The sequence below is a fragment of the Microtus pennsylvanicus genome, chromosome 19 (assembly GCF_037038515.1).
Source record: "Microtus pennsylvanicus isolate mMicPen1 chromosome 19, mMicPen1.hap1, whole genome shotgun sequence".
Lineage (NCBI taxonomy): Eukaryota > Metazoa > Chordata > Mammalia > Rodentia > Cricetidae > Microtus > Microtus pennsylvanicus.
This window is the reverse complement of record NC_134597.1, coordinates 25,010,508-25,022,681: the sequence shown is the minus strand read 5'-3', so window position 1 is coordinate 25,022,681 and position 12,174 is coordinate 25,010,508. Positions and strand designations below refer to the sequence as shown.

The 12,174-nt window shown below is 38.2% G+C and overlaps 1 protein-coding gene across 2 annotated transcripts in view; it reads right to left on the bottom strand.

The window, feature by feature from the left end:
• The window catches only part of Mkln1 (muskelin 1), a 120,152-nt gene that overhangs the window by 96,710 nt on the left and 11,268 nt on the right, over positions 1 to 12,174 (bottom strand). Inside the window, exon 1 of one of the 2 annotated variants that reach the window (XM_075953748.1) lies at positions 8,414 to 8,432. The exons of the other annotated variant lie outside the window; for it this stretch is intronic. The gene's annotated coding sequence lies outside the window, so the exon portion shown is untranslated. Of the gene's footprint in view, positions 1 to 8,413; positions 8,433 to 12,174 lie in introns of those variants that run through there. 2 annotated transcript variants of the gene reach the window in all.

The window sequence follows — 12,174 nt, the reverse complement described above, 5'->3', positions numbered from 1 at the left end:
CATGAATAGAAAAAAGTTGCAAATATGGTAGATATGAACCCAAATGTATCAGTAATCAATTTATATGTGAATGATTTAACTAAAACAACTAAAAGAGAATGCTGGAATGGGTGAGAAAAAAACTGCTCAAATACATCATTTATAAAAAAAAAACCCACATAAATAACATGGATGAATATAATGAAACAGATAAAGGTGCATCATGTTTTAAGCAGAAGGTGAAATAGCCGTATCGATATCAGGCTTACTTAAGTAGAGGGGAAATCATCAGGGATAGAGGGGCATTAATGAAACTGTGTCAATTCTTCAAGAAGACATAAAAATCCTTAATGTGACTGCACCAAACAAAGTGTCAAAATACTCGAGGGAAAAACTGTCAGAACTGCAAGAAGCACTATTATAATTGGAAATATCAACCTCCTTCTTTTCAGCAATTGACAGATTCAGCAGGCAAAAATTCAGAATACCACTGAACTGAAAAGCAACATCAATCAACTGGATCTGACATCTCCACAACACCTCACCACCAACAAAGTGCATTCTCCCTAAGCTCCCACAAGAACACTCACTAAGGCGGGAAAATACATTTTAGTGACAAAAGAACAGAACCTTATACACAGCATGTTCACAGATCTCAGTGGAATTAAATTAGAATCATTCATAGAAGATAACTACAAAATCTTAAATTATTTGGCATAAACAACACAGTTCCGAATAATACGCAAATCAAAGAAATCTCGGGATAAACACAGAGATATTTTGAAATAGATAAAATGGGGAGAAAAACCTTACAAATGTTAAATATACATTAGCAAATCAGAAAAAATTTAAAATGAATCACCTAAGCTTCTACCCTAAGAAACTAGGAGAGAAAAGAAATAAAAGCATGAATATGACAATAATAACAAGTAAAACAAAAATTACAGTAAAAATCAAACCGAAATTGAGAGAACTAGAGAAAAGAATGAAGCGGAGTCTGGCTACCTTAAAAAGAGAAAAAAAACATAGACCTCTAGAGGCTTTTTTTTTTGTGTGGCGGGGGAGTGGAGGAGATTAGAGTGTGCGTGTGTGTATGTGTGTGTGTGTGTGTAAGTGCCCAAGAGACCAAAGACATTAGATCCTCTGCAAATGGAGTTACAGGCAACTGTGCATCATCAGACGTGAGTGCTGGAAATGGACACAGTCCTCTGAGAACAGCAAGTGCTCTTCTTAACCACTGCACTGAGCCATCTTTCCAGCTCCAGAGTTTCCATTTTTTCATTTAACATATAGTATTTATACTGACTTATGTGAGCACAACTTTATCAATCAAGTCCATATACAAATACAATGTATAACGATCACCAGAGTACTCAGCCCTTCTGTCCCCTCAAATACTATCATGCATATGATCCTGGGAACCCAATTCTTCCTCTCCAGTTATTTTGAAATATACAGTTAATTGCTTTGGGTTAGTTCCCCAATTTTGTAACAGAAGAGAACTACAGCAACTACTCCTGGGTACTGATTATCCTACCCTCTGTGTTTTCTTCCTAGCCTCTACTAATTGCTATACCACCATCTACTACTATGTGATTAATGTCTTTAGCTTCTGCAATATTTGTTTCTGTACCTAATTTATTTTACTTAACATAACGCTCTCCAGTTTCAGTCATGCTGCTGCAATGATAGGAGTTCATCCTTTTTATGGTTAAACAGTATCTCCCCACCCCCACTCCACACACCTTAAAAAAAAAATCGGTGTGTACAGGTATATATCTGTGTGTGAATGCCATTTGTGTGGGCCAGAAGAGGGCACCAGAACCCCTGAGACTGAAGTTATAGGTGATTGTGAGTCATGTGGGTGCTAGGAATAAAGCTCTCTGCAAGAGTATCAAGTGTTCTTAACCAGTGAGCCATCTCAGTCCTCATATACCTCTTTTAAAAGTCCATTCATCCGCTGATGAACGTCTTGGCTAACTCTATAATTCTGGTTCCTGTGAATAGTGCTGTGATAAACACTTACGTGGCTATCTCTTTGATGTAATGACTTTTATATACCCAGGAATGGGGCTGCTGGGTTGTAAAGTTTTTTTGAGAAACCTCTGTACTGTTTTCCAAAACAGCTATACACTAATTATATTACTATCCACAATATACAATTCTCCTGTCTCTAAATCCCAGTTAAGTTCTTACACATACACACATACACATAAAACCACAAATCTATAAAAGCAAAAATCAGGCCACAAAAAGATTAAAGTTTTGCTCTGAGAAGAACTGTGTTAAAAGGATAAAATGATAAATACAGTCTATATATTTTTTAAAAAGGACTTATATCTAGAACATACAAGTGATCACAACAATTTAAAAAAGAAGAGAAAGAAAGAAAACAATTCAATTAGAAAAAAAGGCAAGACATGAATAACATTTCATTGGGTGCATACAGGAGACAGAAAAACACATGAAAACATGTGATCACCATTAGCCATTATAAACATCCACATTCAGTCATCATTACTTGCCTATCAGAACAGCTAAAATTAAAAACCAGTGACAGCAGCAAAGTCCATTACAAATTCAGAGAAACAATGGATGGCTGGCATGGCTCAATGGGTAACGACCTGAATTCAATCCCCAAGACCCACATGGTAGGAGAGAACTGACTCTTGCATGTTGCCACATATACATATGTACACACACACACACTAACAATAATAAATAAAAAATAAAACAAGAAAAAAAAAGAACTCAAGAGAAACTGGAACACCTGCACACTCATGTGAGTGTGGAATAGTCCAGTCATTCTAGGTGCCTACTACAGTTTCTTACAAAAGTACCTTTCATATAATTCAATAACTAGACTCTTGAACACTAATGCAGTAGAAATAAAAATTTATTTCCAAATAAAACCTACATCAAGTATTTAAAGCAGCTTTATTTCTACTAATCCCACACTGGAAACAATCAAGATGTGCTTCAGTTGATAAAGATCAAATACAGTACATTTAAATGAACAGATATATATGCAGTTACTTACATCTGCATGAATCCAAAACTAATAAAAATGGCTATTCAAACTAGAAGGAATAAAAAGTGCTGAAGGGACAGAAATGAAGACGTACAGTTTAAAATTTGAAACCATAGGGGATGGGCAGATGGCTTCTAGAATAAAAGTACATATTGTTCTTGGAGAGGACCCAGGTTGGGTCCCCAAGCCCCAACGTGGTGTCTCAAAACAATCCCTAACTTCAATTCCAAGGGATCCAACACCCTCATCCCCTCTTCACAAGTAAGTGCATGGTATATACACATACATACAGGCAAAATGCTCATATATGTAAAAATAAAATAGATCTATTTTTTCTTAATTTGAAACCATGGTAATATTTTTTACATTTATAAACAAAGAAGAAAAAAACAAGAAAATCTCTAAAAACTGAAACTAAAACAACTATCTCCAAATGAAAAAAACCTGACCACAAATAGAAGTAAATTAATACAACTGGGTATCAAGTTAGTGATATAACCATAAAATTTTTGTTTTCTTTCTTTATTTTATTTTATTTTTTTATTTTTCAAGACAGTTTCTCTGTAGCTTTGGAGCCTGTCCTGGAACTAGCTCTTGTAGACCAGGCTGGCCTCGAACTCACAGAGATCCACCTGCCTCTGCCTCCCAAGGGCTGAGATTAAAGGCGTGCGCCACTACTGCCCAGCATGAAATTATTAGTAAAAACATGTATTTAACTGACATTAGAAGCAATGCTTTTTAATCACCCTCAGTTGAATACTCTGGGAGTGGACTTGCAAAAAAAATGTTAAACTTTACCTAATAATACTATTACTCTTTGGAAATTATATTTGAGGATACATTTGTGTGTACCAAACAGCGAAATGACTAAGTGGTAACTCTACTAACGCTATTAGGAAAATATTACCAACATTAAAAAGTAAAACCTGCCAGGCAGTGGTGGTGCACGCCTTTAATCCCAGCACTCAGGCGGCAGAGGCAGGCGGATCTCTGAGTTCGAGGCCAACCTGGTTTACAGAGTGAGTTCCAGGACAGGCTCCAAAAGCTACAGAGAAACCCTGTCTCGAAAAAAAAAAAAAAAACAAACAAAACAAAACCAAAAACAAACCAAAAAAAAAAAAACGTAAAAACTGTGGAACCAGAGAGATAAGAGTGCTTTTTATTCTTTCAGAGGACCCAGGTTTGGTTCCCAGCACCACACAATGGCGAACAACCTATTCCAAGAGATCAATTACTCTTCTAACCTCTGTACCAGCATGAACTTGGTGCATAAAACCATACAGGCATACATATACATGCACAAAAAAGTATTAAATTCTTTAAAATATTTTTTAAGTAGCAAATATAAAATGAAAGAAATTACAATCCAGCAAATCAAATCCAAAATTAAAATAGTCTAAGATGCGCATTATTTTCTCTTTAAAAGTTACTTCCTGGCTATATATCCTAGGGAGGTTTAAGAAAAAGACAATCTGGTAGCAACAAATTTTCCTAGTTTCCAAGAATACATTCTAAATATCATCCTCTTACTAATGTATATAAAGGACAGACTCCCTATATAAAAACTATTTGAAATAATAATGGGGCCAAGTCAAGGAACATAGGAACAAGACTGGAGAGGCTCCTACTATTCAAAAATGCTAACAATCTGGTATCAAATGTAATGACTACTAAAGTTGTTTGAAATATAGTGGAGGGGCTGGAGAGACGGCTCAGTAGTTAAGAGCACTGGTTGCTCTTCCAGAGGACCTGGTTCTGGTTCCCAGTACCACATGGCAGCTCATAACTGCCTGTAACTGTAGTACCAGGGGACCTGACACCCTCTTCTGGTCTCCCCAAGCACTAGGTATGAATTTGGAGCATAGATATACTTGTAGGCAAAATATCCTTACACATAAAAATAATTTTTTTAAAAAAATAAGATAAAAGGATACTGTAGAAATACAGTCTAGTGAACAAAGGTTTTCTTTAAAAACAAAATCAACTATATACCTAGAGAAATACCCAACTTAATTCATTATTCTGTAATTAGTCATTAAAAGGAAAGAATTAAACACTTATCTTACTTTCCAGTTGACTGTATTTCAGTAACTAAAAGCTCTTATCATTGAGGGTAATTTCAATGCATAAAAGACAACTGGCATGCGTGGTGAAGGCCTGGGTTTGATGACCAGTAAATATGAGGGGAAGAGGAAATTGCAACTAACAAATCGAAAATAATATAAAAATTACATATAACCAATTTCCATGCCTTGTTAAACATTTTTTATTCTGACAATGATTATCACTAAATATTAATACCATTAATAAAAGGCTAATAGGAAATCTTACCAGAAATTACCACTAGACTATGCTGCCTGAAGTACTAACAATACAATACAAAGTACATTATACCACCTAGAGAGTCTTTTTTTGTTTTTGTTTTTGTTTTTTTTTTTGGTTTTTTTGGTTTTTCAAGACAGGGTTTCTCTGTAGCTTTGGAGCCTGTCCTGGAACTAGCTCTTGTAGACCAGGCTGGCCTCGAATTCACAGAGATCTGTGATCCGGGATCACAGAGTGCTGGGATTACAGGCGTGTGCCATCACTGCCCGGCCCTAGAGAGTCTTTTAAAAAAAAGATTCGAAATATAATTCCCAGTATTCTTTAGAACTAGAGGAAGTAATTTAATACTACTATGAAAAAGCATCTAGACTTAGTTAAATATGGAAGCTTATTCAGAGCAAATGACACAGTTTCCTCGAAAATATCAGTTGGTAAGAATGGGGATAGCTCAAGTTGGCAAAGTGCTTGTCTAGCTAGCAGCACAAAGCCTCAAGTTCAATTCTTTTTTATTCGTTTGTTTTTTGAGACAGAGTTTCTCTCTGTAGCTTTAGAGTCTGTCCTGGAACTCGCTCTTGTAGACCAGGCTGGCCTCGAACTCATGGAGATCTGCCTGCCTCCTCCCAAGTGCTGGGATTAAAGGTATGCACCACTACCACCCAGTCCAAGTTCAATTTTTAACACCCAATAAACCAGAAATGGTAGCATACACCTGTGTTCCCAGCATTATGAAGGTGAGAGCAAAAAAATCAGAAGTTCCAGGTCACCCTTGATAGATAATGAGTCTAGGACATCATTGGATACATGAGACCCTGTCTTAAAAATAAATTCTAAAAAAAATCAGCGGGTTGAAAAAAAATGGCAAAAAGATGGGAAAACTCTTCTTGATAAAAGAATTTTAAAGGGACATAACAACAGAATGAGTATTTAGATTCTGATTCAAACAACAAAAACAGAAAGCTGTACATGGAAACATCAGTTGTTATTAAAACATCACTGTTAAATCTAGTAAGTAACATCAAAGAAATTATAAGAAGTAAACATCTCTAGACCAGCAATTCAGAGAAGGCTCCAAAGGATTTCTACTTGTTGATAATCCTACCTTAATATAATCGGTCTCTAGTGTAGGAATGGCCTAGCGACTTATTTCAAACCAACAGAGCAGAGCAACAGTGATGTAGTGTCATTTCTAAGCCTCGGATACATAAGTGTGATTTAGATCTTACTAACAGGCTCTCTCTTGCTGGCTTTGGTGAAGAAGAACATGTTAGAGGGCTAGTTGGCAGCCTCTGCCCAACAATATTAACTATCATTTTTAAAAAGATTTGTTTGTTTGCTTGTTTACTATATTCAGTATGCCTACATGCCAGAAGAGGTCACCAGATCTCATTATAGATGGTTGTAAGCCCCCATGTGGTTGCTGGGACTTGAACTCGGAACCTCTGTAAGAGCAGCCAGTGCTCTTAACTACTGAACTATCTCTCCAACCCATTTATTGACTATTCTTATCTTAAAACCATTAAAATTTCAAAACCATATACTAAACCTTACCACCGGGAGACAACCAACCATAAAATCTTTTTGTCTGAATTTTGTGATAGCTTTCAAGTAAAATTTCAAGAGCTAGACTTATCTGCTGTCTTGTAAAACATTTTTACTTATGTACATACATACATGCGTAACTGTAGATGGAGCAGTGGGCAGGCCTGCTTTTTGTCCCGCTAGGCTCCCACACGGCTAGGTTAGCCCCAGAAATAAAAACACACAGATTGTATTCATTTAAATACTGCCTGGCCCATTAGTTTCAGCCTCTTATTGGCTAATTCTCACATCTTGATTAACCCATTTCTAATAATCTGTGTAGCACCACGAGGTGGTGGCTTACCGGGAAAGATTCAGCATGTCTGACCTGGTGGCTGGCTCCATTGCGTCTGACCCAGAGAGGAGAGGCATGGCAATTGCCTTACTTCCCTCTTCCTCCCAGCATTCTGTTCTTTCTACTCCACCCATCTAAGGGCTGCCTATCAAATGGTCAAGGCAGTTTCTTTATTAACCAATGAAATCAACACAAAACAGAAGACCATCCCACATCACATAACAGTGGGACATGAATGGGCTACATCCTGTGTGTGGAGGTAATAGGACAACTGTGGAGTCAGTTTTGTCCTTCATGGGTTCTCAAGCTATCGGGCTGGTACAGCAAGTGCCTTTGCCCACTGAGCCATCTGTGCCACCCACCCCTATCTCCAATAGCTTCATAGACTTTTCCTAAATGTGTCAATGAGTAATAGGCTCTTTTAAAAGCCATTCTACAGGTCTGCTCATATAAAATTAAATAGATCCATAACTATATCACTGAGGACTGGGCAGAGCTTGTTAACTGTATAAGAGCTGAGAAATGCCTGGGACTTTAACAGGCCGAAAAGCTAAAGAACATATCTCAGAGTCAAGGTCCCTCTGACTTTGTTTTACCCTTCCCAGTACACAAAGAGGCTTTCTGCCACATCCACCAGCTTCCCAGCCTGACTGGATCTACAAAAGGGAACACAACTGCCTTCAGTCTCTCACTGAAATCCCACTAGATAGGGGACACTAAATTCTTATCACAGAGACAAAGACTGAACTCTGTCCACATATCTAGGCATTCAAATACAACTTGTCCTGTATTTCAAGCCCATAAAGAATTATTTACAAACCTCTGTCTGTTCTGTAGGCCCTGCAGACTTTGTCACAGGACACAGTATGTTCTCCAAGTCCACTGAGTTCCATTAAAAGTCATTAGCATTTTCCTAAAATGATTGACACTCCCCCATTTCCTCCTTCTCTATAGAAAAGAAGTACATATATTATGCTGGGGTAGTAAATAATCACAATAGTTTTCTCCAAGAGTTGACTTTTCCCTTTTGCATATTAATAAAATAGCAGGCCTTTTTCCTATTAGTTTATTGCAACAAGCCTTCAAAAAACAAGGGATTAATTTCCTAAGGCATATAAAATGTTCATGCTTTCCTTATCAACCACTTAGAGGGTCATATGGCAGGCACATCATGTTATAGAGTACATAAATCAGAGTGCTTTACTTACCTTCAAATTATATAGAAGTGAGCAATTCAGTGAGATAGATGACTTTGAAGTCAAGATTATTATAGATGAATAACCAACATCCTTGCTCAACTTTTAGACAAGGAAGCCATCAATCTTTCCACCAGCAAATATAGTTTAAGGGTTAGAGAGATGAATCTGTGGTTAAAAAGTGCTTGCTGCTTTTCCAGAAGACCCAAGTTCGGTTTCCTGTACCCACGTCTGGTGACATACAACTGTTTTGTAACTCCAGCTCCAGATCTAAGGCCCTCTTCTGTTTTATAATAGCACTAGCACCAGCACAAGTGTGTCACACATTCACAAACACACAGACATAGATAAAAATAAATCTTTAAAATAAGACTAGTTCAAGGCATATGTGCTAGGATAGTCCTAACAAGCCAGCCAATATGTTGAGACAGACAAGTTTAAGGACAGCCCAGTGACCTAGAGCACCTCTAGGTCACAAAAAAAAAAAAAAGTTTTGTCTGCCCCTTTTCAATAAGGCAACACCTGGCACCGCCTCTCCAGTGGGTAATTTATGTTCAGGCACATCCTGGTAGAAAGAAATAAAAAAGGTTAGCTTAGACTGGCACTGGTGCAAGTGAGCCAACGCCATCCTGTACTTGTGATGGCCTGTCAGGAAAAATTCTTGTTTACCATAAAGCATCCATAAGCTTAAAATCATGAGATATACAACACATTTACATGCAGATCTCCCAAACTTATACAGCAGCCCATTTATAGTCATGGGTTCCCACTTCCCTCCACTAGATTCAAAAAAAAAAAAAAACACAACCACTCCAGGCATGTTTGAAAGAAAATTGACCCCCTGAACCCCCAAAGGGAATGACACTATTAGGAGATGTGGCTTTGCAGGAGTGGTAAAGCATAAAATGATAGAAATTTGTTAATTTAAGATGTAAGAGTTAGTTAATGAGAAGCCTAAGCTAATAATAGACCAAACAGCATGTAATAAATATTAGGCACCAGAGTGGCTTCAGTAACAGATGTGTGAAAAAAAATCCAGTCCAGGGGGACCAGCAGGATGGAGAACACTTCTAGCTACATCTGGCACCCAACATCTGGGGCTAACCTGTGTGGCCCGCCACCTACTTCAGGTCTGATGCTTGTATACCTGCCCACTCTGGGTTAGGAGGAAGTAGCTAAGAGTGTGCCTGCAGCTCAGCACTCCCTGCCTAGGCAAGCGGGTGGATCAGGGCTGCTAGGCAGGCACAGACAGGAGAGCCCACCATCATACACAGAGACATTTCCAGGCTGCGCAGCACGCTGAGTGGCAGATTAGGGCTTGTGTGCTGCATGATGATTTTATTTTGAATTTTACCATGAGGCTCGTGGTTCGTTACCTCACATCTTGCTTTTTGGGTGGCTACAAGGCATCTGCCTGACTCCGCCTTCTTTGTCCCTATATTCAGTTTAGTTTTCCCACCCAGCTACATTCTGCCCTTCCATAAGTAAAAGCAGCTTTTTTATTAACTAATGGTAAGAAAACATATTCACAGCAAACAGAGGGAATCCCACATCAACCCTGTGTTCAAGAAGATAAAGAAATCAAATAAAGGGAGTGGTGACCTCAGGGCAAGATCCCACCTTGCTAAACTTCTAACTTGTGGAAACAAACTAAAGAAAAGCTTAGAGCCAGTGTAAGGGGCGCCAATGTAGGGGGCACACCTTTAATCCCAGCACTGGGAGGCAGAGGCTGTCAGAGTTTGAGGCCAGCCTGGTCTACAGAACAAGTTTCAGGACAGCCAACCTTAGGCTGTGAAAGACAGAAAACTGGTGAAGATGTAACTGAACGAGGGGGTCATGTTCCAGGCCCAGTAAGCCATGGAATTTGGCATCTTTGGCCAGGTTGTTCTGGCTTTAGAGTTAAGGATAGAAGAAAGGAGTTATAAAGTAAAGCTGCTGAGGGCAGGCATGTGTCGGGGCGTCCCTGAAACGGATACCTAATAGAGAGGTCATTGCATGAAGCCATGAAGTTGAAGCCTGGATTGCCTTTAGAGAACCCAAGATGTTAGAGATACCAAAGGCGAGCTAACAGAGAGTGGAACCAGTCCAAGAGAAAGAAGTATGTTACAGTCAAACCTGAACTGAGTTGGGGATCTGAAGAGTGTTCTGACATCAGACATGGAGATGCAAAGTTCAGAGTTTGCCCAGCTGGTTTTTGGTCTTCCTTTGGTCTAATATTTTCTCACTATGCTCCCTTCCCTATGTTTTGAAATGGTATCCTGTGCCATTGTATGTTGAAAATAAGTGATCTGCTTTTTGATTTTGATTTTACAAAAGGCTGCAATTAAAAGATTGCTTAAGTCTCAGAAGACTTTGGACTTTACTGACTAAGAGGGGCTTTTGAAGTTGGACTGAATGCATTATTTTGCACTATGATATGGCTATAAGTCTTTGGGGGCCAGGGAGTGGAATGTGATAGTTCGAAAGGAAATGGCCCCCAAAGGGAGTGGGACTTGTTGGAGTAGTGTGGCCTTGTCAGAGGAAGTGTGTCACTGTGTGTCACTGTGGGGTAGGCTTTGAGGATTCCTATGCTCAGGATACGACCTAGTGTTTTCAGTTGACTTACTGCTGCCTGCAAGATGTAGGACTCTTAGTTCCAGCACAACTTCTGCCTACACACACCCATGTTCCCAGGCATGATAATGGACTAAACCTCTGAAACTGTAAGCAAGCCATCCCAATTAAATGTCTTCATTATAAGAGTTGCTGTGGTCATGGTGTCTCTTCACAGCAATAAAAACTCTAAGACATGGAGCGTGAGACACATGCTTGCTTGAGCCTGCTTCCATTCTATGGTGTGCACTCTATGCTTTTACTCTCATCTTTAATAAATTTATATTTTCATCTCTCTCTTGTACTCTGTTCAATTCTCTGTCCAAGATGTAAAGTCCTCAAAATCACCTAGTAACAATTTTATTTTCTACAGACTGCCTGCCATCTTTATAGTTCAGTGCTCATTTTTGCAATTTTACTTTATTTGTTATTTCACTCCCTGTATTATATAAGAATGTATGGAAAATATAATTATAAAAGCCTGCCAATATTAATCCAACTGAAACTCTAAACATAGCCTTTACTGCTTTCAACTACGTCACTCTACTGAAAAACAATGGCTACAGCATAATCAGATATTCTTACCTCTTTAAATATTATCCAGAAGTCAGTAAAGTACCCTATACCTTGTGGTAAAGATAGCCAAAAATCTGAAAAGCTCTAATTGTAACTCATAATATAGCAATAAAAATATTTTTCAAAATCTGTGTTTAATCTATCATCCAGAGTATCACAGCCTGCTGAAAATCAAGACTTCAACAAATGCCAAAGTCATAGATATATGAATTTTCAACTATCCAAAATTCTGAGCTGAGAGAAATTAGAAGTTATTTTCAGCACTTTAAAAATCTATGCTTCAGTTTATACGAGGAGAGTTAATAAACATGTTTCATACCTTTCAAAAATAACTTATTCATATTTATATGTAAATAATATAATTTTTGTTTGAGACAGGGTTTCTCTATGTAGCTTTGGATGGCTACTATATAGACCTGAAAGTAATTATATAGAGCAAGCTGGCCTCAGACTCACACAGATCTATCTTTGCCTCACAAGTGCTGGGATTAAAGGTGTGTGTCACCATGCCCAGCCTTAAATAATATAATTCTAAAAGTCAATTTTCTAAACACAAATCAAGTGTGTTATGTATATATGTGTACATGTAAAGTATGCACAATAAT